At 41.3% G+C, this 8,950-nt stretch overlaps 1 long non-coding RNA gene across 1 annotated transcript; it reads left to right on the top strand.

Moving 5' to 3' along the window:
• The first annotated feature begins 1,141 nt into the window (after positions 1-1,141).
• On the top strand, positions 1,142-6,104 carry LOC122548624. Its single transcript, XR_006311277.1, has 3 exons — positions 1,142-1,313; positions 3,275-3,519; positions 5,888-6,104. It is a non-coding gene; the product is annotated as an uncharacterized LOC122548624 (long non-coding RNA).
• The last annotated feature ends 2,846 nt before the right edge of the window (positions 6,105-8,950 follow it).

Below are 8,950 nucleotides of genomic sequence, written 5' to 3'. Positions count from 1 at the left end.
CAGAACTTCATCAGAACTTTTTTCCTTCACATCCTGGCCCCACATGATTATATATGACTGAAGGTGTAACCTAGCTATTAGCGTATAACAATGTGGTGTACATTCTGGCTCTCTTGTGGTGTAGTGGTAGTGTCCACACCCCTAGACCGGAAAGCATGGGTTCAAGTCCCATCTGCTCCAGAACTGTGTAATAACACTGTGGCTGACTGTATTCTGTCTGTGTCTGTGTGGGTTTCTTCTGGGTGCTCCAGATTCCTCCCAAGTCCAAAGATGAGCAGTTGAAGTGGATACGTCTTGGAAAATGCTGGGTCTCAGGGACTGGGATGGGTCTAGATAGAATCTTCTTCATAGGACAGCATGGATGTGATGGCCCCAATGGCCGGCTTCCACACTGTAGAGATTCTATGACCCCTGAACAATTTGATTAGAAAAATGCGTATAACTATCACTTTTATATACTGCATGGGTGGGTGGAAATTGCCATGATATATTTTGAAGAACAAATTCTGAATGTGTGTAACCTTAGCACGCTTACCACCTAGATTACCGCAAATCAACCTATTCAAATTTGTTACACACCTCTGCAGCTGGTGGGACTTGAACTCACTTCTCTCAGTCTAGGGACAGAACCCTGCACCATAAAAGCCCCTTCACAAGCTTGCCATTCAAAACATTGACATGAGTCAACTGCAGCTGCATATTCTATTCTTTAGAGGTCGAGACACATGACACTAGTGCAGGAGTGTGCACTGTCCCCCTCGCACAGACCTCAGTCCAGGACCAAGTGTATGGAGTACTCCAAAACTGTCACAAAAGTCATCCTCAGCCTCAATTCTACAAGCTCAAACTTCCAGAGTAGGGCACGGGAGTGCTGTTTACAATCTGTGCCGTTTCCACGCTATCTCATGGCTATCCCTTGCGGTGTTCAAAGTTTTGAAGAGATGAGTGCTTCTTGCCAAGTGGACAGAAATTACTTACACAGATTCCTAGCGATTAAAATTCAGAGTCAGGAAGTCTTATGAGTGGCGTGATCACCATGGCCGTAGTCCGATTTCACTTCCTGTCATGCGAAGGTACACACCAGAAACACAATATAATTTTTTTTACGCCAAGGGAAAGGGATCATTCCAGGGGAGCAGGAGACATTTTAGTTTCCTTTTCTTAAAAAAAAATTAAAACAATGCCACTTCGAAGTTGCAAGAGGGTGCGTTTTGTAAAGCACTATTTCGGATGCCTGACAAGTCATGTATTAATGAGTAGTGCAGTGTAAAACCCAGAATGATAAACCATGCTGACTTCTACATAATTACAAGGTGAGAAATTTGTATTCATAGTCCAGGTCATTTTACAAGACCACAAACACAATGACATTTTTTTTCCTTCCAGAATTGGATTTGCATCTATTTCTTGTAGCTGGGATTATGCAACGAATTCTCATTAAACAGCTGTCGTTCATTCTGCTTTTTTATCTATATCAGAGAAAGCTGGCACGTTTTTTTTGTTCTGTGATGTTTCTTTCATTTCTGAAAGCGTAGCTCAGACTTATGTATTTGTCAAGCTGTTGTTGAAAGCAAAATCCAGCTTATCGGAGACAATCAGTCGGCCTGACATTTTATTAGCTTTTGACAGGCATTCTGCTGCACGCCAGTTGTCAAATCTTTGAGTCCAGCAGCTGCTCTATGTATTCAGATGGCTGCGTCAGATACTAAAGAACAGCTTGTAGTGAACGCATTGGTTGGGGGCGGGGGAGGAATCTAACAAGCGTTGCTGCTTATAAAGCAGACCAAAGCTCACCTCAGCTAATAACACCACAATCACGGCTAGTCGTGGCTGGAGCTGCACACTAACAGAAATTCCTGACTGCATCTGTCCTCCATTACACCATCTTGCCTTCACACAAGATCCATTTTTCATTTTGAAGTGTATGGTAGTCCGCTTGCTTTGTCCTGCATATGATGATGCATTAACACTTCATTTATAAATATAAATCCCATTGCATGCTTAATATTTGAAGGATTCCAGTTCGTGAGTCCCCAGTGAGTGCGCTTTCCAACCTCCTTAATGAAAGCCCAGCCGACCAAGGCTCAGCTGAGTAGGAAAGCTGGTGACACTCTACAGTGTCCAGCTGGAAACATTAGAATGCTTTCATGATGAAGGGAAATAGGGAGTGAAATCAATCCTTTTCACCCACTAGTGCGCTTAATACAGCATTCTACCATCCTTGGATTTCTCTGAGTGACAGGGTACCATATAGTTCTCTATCTGCTTTTGCCTCACTAATGAAATCATTTGGAAAGCACTTTCACTGCAAATATTTGACCTTTTTATACACTTCATCAAAATTGTCAACACTCCCAGCAACAGAGTAGAATAGAAAATTGGGGTTGGATTTTACAGGTGCACATCACTGACACTAATTTTCACAAATACTTGGGACTGAGGAAGGGAAAGTTATAACCAGGACAGACGACATTTTCAATATTAATGCCACTCTCAATGGATGGGGTTTTACCAAAGTAATTGGTCCCACCAAGACTTGTTTTGTTTTATGCTTATCTGAAGCTTGAATTAAACAATAACTAAGAATCATAAAAGCTTGTGCATTGTGTGGGACTCTTGATTTTCGAGAAACTCTGGGCTTATTTCAAATTGCTAATGATTGCGCGGTTTCGTTTTGTCTGTATATTTTTTTTCTCTCGCTGAGGTTTGGGATGATATATGTTGCATATCTTTTAAAGCATTCATTTAAAATTTTACTCCAGGTCATTCAAGAGTCCCTGTCCAATGTGTTAAAACAAGAGCTGTGCATGTTTATGGAAAAAAGTGTCATCTTAGAGGTGCCAGACTCTGAGAAATCGTTAAGGCGATGAGATACTCAAGGGGCCCAATTTAATATCTTGCTCTGCACCAGTTAATTTTGGTTCTGATTCACCAGAGCTTTCGTTTGCACACACAAAATGTCAACTGATATCATAGGCAAACACAATCGGATTTATAGAACTCACCCAAGTCAGTTCATAATATCCCCTGCACCTATAATCAGACTGTTAGTTACAGTTTTTGGAGCTGCCACTTTTAAAAATCTTTCAGGAGAGCTTCATTGAATAACAACCTTTACAGGCCCTCTACCTTCTCCCAACTTAATTGATATTAAAGTGTAAACTTTCAAACATTAGCATTTAGGTGTTCTAGCACGAAAAAAAACAATGATCAACTATTGTATTGGCATTTTAACAGTGAAAAGGGAACTAACTGCAATTTATTTTTGTGCCAGAAGCAAAATACTGCAGATGCTAGACACCTGAAATAAAAACAGAAAATACAAGAAATTTTCAGCAGTAACCATTGAGAGGAATAAGGTTAACATTTTGGGTCAACATCGTCATGGTGATCTGATGAAAAGACATCAACCAAAAATATTGGATGGAATCTTCTCTTTTATCCCCAGGACTCTGTGGGAATTTGGAGAAATGATTGCTGGGCCTCTTACTGAGATATTTGTATCATCGATAGTCACAGGTGAGGTGCCGGAAAACTGGACGTTGGGTAACCTGGTGCCTCTGTTAAAAAAGGTGGTAAGGACAGGCCAAGGAACTGGAGACCAGTGAGCCTGACGTCGGTGGTGGACAAGTTGTTGGAGGGAATCCTGAGGGACAGGATGTACATGTATTTGGAAAGGCAAGGACTGATTAGGGATAGTCCATATGGCTTTATGCATGGGAAATCATGTGTCACAAACTTGATTGAGTTTTTTGAAGAAGTAACAAAGAGGATTGATGAGGGCAGAGCAGTGGACGTGATCTATATGGACTTCAGTAAGGCGTTCGACAAAGTTCCGCATGGGAGACTGTTCAGCAAGGTTAGATCGCATGGAATACAGGAAGAACTCGCCATTTGGATATAGAACTGGCTCAAACATAGAAGACAGAGGGTGATACCGGAGGGTTGTTTTTCAGATAGGAGGCCTGTGACCAATGGAGTGCCACAAGGATCGGTGCTGGATCCACTACTTTTCATCATTTAAATAGTTAGTAAGTTTGCTGATGACACCAAAATTGGAGGTTTAGTGGACAGCAAGGAAGGTTACCTCAGATTACAACGGGACTGTGATCAGATGGGCCAATGGACTGAGGAGTGACAGATGGAGTTTAATTTAGATAAATGTGAGATGCTGCATTTTGGGAAAGCAAATCTTAGCAGGACTTATACACTTAATGATAAGGTCTTAGGGAATGCTACTGAACAACGAGACTTGGAGTACAGGTTCATAGCTCCTTGAAAGTGGAGTCGCAGGTAGATAGGATAGTGAAGAAGGCTTTTGGTAAGCTTTCCTTTATTGGTCAGAGTATTGAATACAGGAGTTGGGAGGTCATGATGTAGCTGTACAGGACATTGGTTAGGCCACTGTTGGAATATTGCGTGCAATTCTGGTCTCCTTCCTATCGGAAGGATGTTGTGAAACTTGAAAGGGTTCAGAAAAGATTTACAAGGATGTTGCCAGGATTTGTATGTTTATGGAATGAGCTGCCAGAGGAAGTGGTGGAGGCTGGTACAATTGCAACATTTAAAAGGCATTTGGATGGGTATATGAATAAGAAGGGTTTGGAGGCATATGTGCTAGGTGTTGGCAGGTGGGACTAAATTGGGATGGGATATCCGGTCTGCTTTGATATGTTGGACTGAAGGGTCTGTTTCCGTGCTGTACATCTCTATGACTCTATCACTCTATGATTATCTTGTTCAATTGCTCAAAATAAATGATGGAACATCCAAACTGATTGTTCAGAAGATGACCCACCCCCATCTTCCTCCAACCAGGCAGTTTGGAGGGCACTGATGGGCTTTTCTCTGAAACCAAGTCCTTGGAGCCACCTCTTATTTGTCTCACTTGGAGCTGAAATAATTGCAGCCCAGGCAGGACTGTACCCTTAATCGGTCATTAAAGTATTATTAATTAACCACCTAAAGACTTCATTAGGCAGTGGGACAGGAAAGCTGAGTTTGGACCTTGTAGACACGAATGTGACAGGGTACTGGGATCCCACCGCCCTACCTAACAGGTTTTCCCTTCACTGAAGATTTCATCATTAAACTCTGTTTCCCTCTCCAAACAATTTCATTTTTAGTATTGTCTGTTTTTACTTTATGTTACCACTTCTCAAATAAAATTAACATTTGATTAGACATGCACATGGATGTGAGCAAAGTTCCCAGTAGAGTTGAAATAAGCATTCAAATTTCAGAATGCTTGCTCATCACTGTGATGAGGGATCAGTTGACTCACCTCTTTATAATCCACCTGGTTTGTCATAACAACCATTTTGCTTCTTTTAATTTGCAACTATATCACACTTCAATTAAAACTTAGCCCATTAGCTCAAAATTAAGTAGCCAATCATGTGAAAGAAAGAGGAATTTTATTACTTACTAACCCTGAGAAAATAAAAATGCAAGTCAGAAGTGAGGACTGCAGATGCTGAAAACCAGAGTTTAGATTAGAGTGGTGCTAGAAAAGCACAGCGAGTCAGGCAGCATCCGAGGTGCAGGAAAATCGATGTTTCGGGCAAAAGCCCTTCATCAGGAATGGGCTTTTGCCCAAAACTTCTATTTTCCGGCTCCTTGGATGCTGCCTGACCTGCTATGCTTTTTCAGCACCACTCTAATCGAAAATAAAAATAATGCTGATCAAACATGTACAAACACAAGTATAAATTTTGTATAAAGTTGATAGACTCTAGTGCATAATGGAAGATTTAAAAAATGCACTTCAAAGTGTTTAGAGTCCTTGAGGTGTTATGTTTTAACCATAAGTCCATGGTTGTTTAATTAATATTTTATATCCTTGGCAGTGGTAAATGTTAGATATCTTAAGTTGTTTTATCATCAGGCATTGCTTTTTGAGGATGCAACAGAAGTCAAGGAGATGGTCTTCCAGTCCTGCCGTTACAAATCCAATTTTCTTCATGCTGCTCTATCGAATCTTTTTTAAAAATTCATTCACATGATGTGAACTTCACTGACTGGTCCAGGATTTATTGCCCACACCTAGTTGCCTGAGAAAAAGTGGTCGTGAATCTTCACTTCACCTGATGAAACAGTAGTGCTCTGAAAACTTGCAATTTCAAATAAATCTATTGGACTAGAACCTGGTGTCATGTGACTTCTGACTTTGTCCACCCAGTCCAGCAACAGCACCTCCACATCTGTGCAATCATCAACAACTTATCCACACTTCTGACCTTATAATGGGCAGAAGGTTATTGACGAAGCAGATGAAGATGGTTAGGGCTGGGACACTACACCAAGGAACTCCTGCACTAAGGTTCTAGGGCTATTATGATCGACTTCAACAACGACAAACATCTTCTCATTGCCAGTTATGACTCCAACCAGCAGAGAGTGTTTTTTTGCTTCCCTGATGCCCACTGATTCTTGGTTTGCTAAGATTCCTTGATGTCACACTAGGTCAAATATGGCTTTGATGTCAAGGGCAGTCACTTACACCTAACATCTGGAGTTCAGTTCTTTTTTGTTCCATCTTTGAGCCAAGACTGTATTGAGGAGCTGAGTGGCTCTGGCGGAACCCAAACTGGTGGCAGTGAGCAGGATATTACTGAGCAGGTGCAGTGTTGATGCCACCTTCCATCAATTTACTGATGATCAAGAGTAGACTGCCAAGCTGATGATTAGATTTTTGTGTCCTACCTTTTGTGTATAGGACATACATAATGTTCACATTAGTAGGTAGATATCCGTATTATAGCTGTTTTAGAACAGCTGAGCTAGGGTATGACATATTCTGACAGATAAGTCTTCATTACTATGCTGGAATGTTGCCAGGGCCCAGAGCCTTTGTAATTTTCAGAGCCCTCAGTGGTTTCTTGATATTATGTGGAGTGAATCAAATTGGCTAAAGACTAGAAGAGTCATACCAGACTCAAAACATTAACTGTTACTCTCCCTGCAGATACTGTCAGACCTGATCTCCCAGCTTCATAGTAATAGTAGAGTGTGGGTTATTTCTGGCCACAGGTTTGAAGATTGTGTTTGAATGCTTGAAATACAGTTCATTTGTTTACTCCCATGCCTGGCTTCATTGTTTGCTCCAAGCTGGATAATATTCTGGCGAGTCTTTAGTCACAAAATTTGAAACTATTCCATAAAGGTACATCTCTGGCAGTGCCGAGGAATGGGAATTTGTTCTCACTGAGTCATTCTGGGGTACACAGCTACCTGTTATCCTTCAGTGTCTCATGTAGTTTGTCAATCCTCGAGCATAATTCTAGTTAATAAATGACAACAGGTTCGTCACCCATGCAAGGCATCACCCATGCAAGGTCTAACTGAGTCCACTTGGGTTATTCATATATACACTTAAATGAGTGATAATAGTCAGGAGAAAGATTACTGATTTTTCTCTCCCATTGCCAACATCGAAGTAAGTTATCACATCCTTACAGGCTGCCCTTGCTGACTTTAGTTAACTCAGTGCACAGCCAATCTCAAGCAAAACATACCAGGGATGGCTTAAATCTCAAATATCTTTGAATGTCCCAATAAAAATTTTGACTTTTGTTCACATTATTTTGTGTTAAGTGCAAACATGGTAGATGTACTGTCTTGAGATTACAAATTACGGTTGTCTATGGCAACAGTTTAATGTAATATATAACTGTAATAATATATGTAATATTATATATTACATATATTATGTAATATATAATATATAACGAGCAGGGATCTCATCTTTTGAAACAGTGGACACTAATCTAGGAAACAATGCAGTTAACTACAGAATGAATCGGTATTCTGTTTCATTCATTCACAGGGTACTGAAAAACCTAGCCTCAGGATCACAAGCCATAATGCATTTTCCTGCTTCAGTTCAGATTATTAAGTCACAATGGCCCTAATTTGGGTTAATCAGGATTGGAAACCCTGTTCCTGATCAGACAAGGAAAAATTGCACATTTACTTTTAGGTCAGTTCCACACCCAAATTTCCTGGACAGGGATCTCGTCTTTTGAAACAGTGGACACTAATCTAGGAAACAATGCAGTTAACTACAGAATGAATCAGTATTCTGTTTCACAGGGTATGGACATCGCAGGCTGGACTCTTGAGAAGGTGGTAATGAGCTGCTTTCTTGAACTGTTGCAATCTATGTAGATGTGTCCACAGTCATGTTAGGTAGGGATTCTCAAAGTTTTTCTCCAGTGGTAATGAAAGAATGGTTACGTAGTGCAAGTCCAGATGGTGTGTGGCATAGAGGAAGCCTGCACTTGGTACAAATTTAGTAGATATCATGCATCTACTGCCCTCTTCCTTCTAGGTGACAGAGGTCACAAGTTTGGAAGGTACTATCTCAGGAGTCTTGATGAGTTACTGCAGTTCATTTTGTGGATGATACACATTGCTGCTTTGCTGTCTGTTGGTAGTGGATGAGGTGCCAATCAAGCGGGCTACATTTTCCTGGATGGTGGCAAGCTTCTTGAGTGTTGCTGGAGCTGCACTCCTTCAGGAAAGTGAACAGTATGCTATCATGCTCCTGACTTGTGCCTTAGAGTCATAGAGATGTACAGCATGGAAACCGATCCTTCGGTCAAACCCATCCATGCTGACTAGATATCCCAACGCAACCTAGTCCCACCTGCCAGCACCTGGCCCATATCCCTCCAACTCCTTCCTATTCATATACCCATCCAAATGCCTCTTAAATGTTGCAATTGTACTAGCCTCCACCACCTCCTCTGGCAGCTCATTCCATACACGTACCACCCTCTGCATGAAAAAGTTGCCCCTTAGGTTTCTTTTATATCTTTCCCCTCTCACCCTAAACCTATGCCCTCTAGTTCTGGACTCCCAGACCCCAGGGAAAAGACTTTGTCTATTTATCCTATCCATGCCCTTCATAATTTTGTAAACCTCTATAAGGTCACCCCTCAGCCTC

Source organism: Chiloscyllium plagiosum, chromosome 3 (genome assembly GCF_004010195.1).
Source record: "Chiloscyllium plagiosum isolate BGI_BamShark_2017 chromosome 3, ASM401019v2, whole genome shotgun sequence".
Classification (NCBI taxonomy): domain Eukaryota; kingdom Metazoa; phylum Chordata; class Chondrichthyes; order Orectolobiformes; family Hemiscylliidae; genus Chiloscyllium; species Chiloscyllium plagiosum.
The sequence above is the reverse complement of the archived record's forward strand: the minus strand, read 5'-3'. Positions and strand labels throughout refer to the sequence as shown.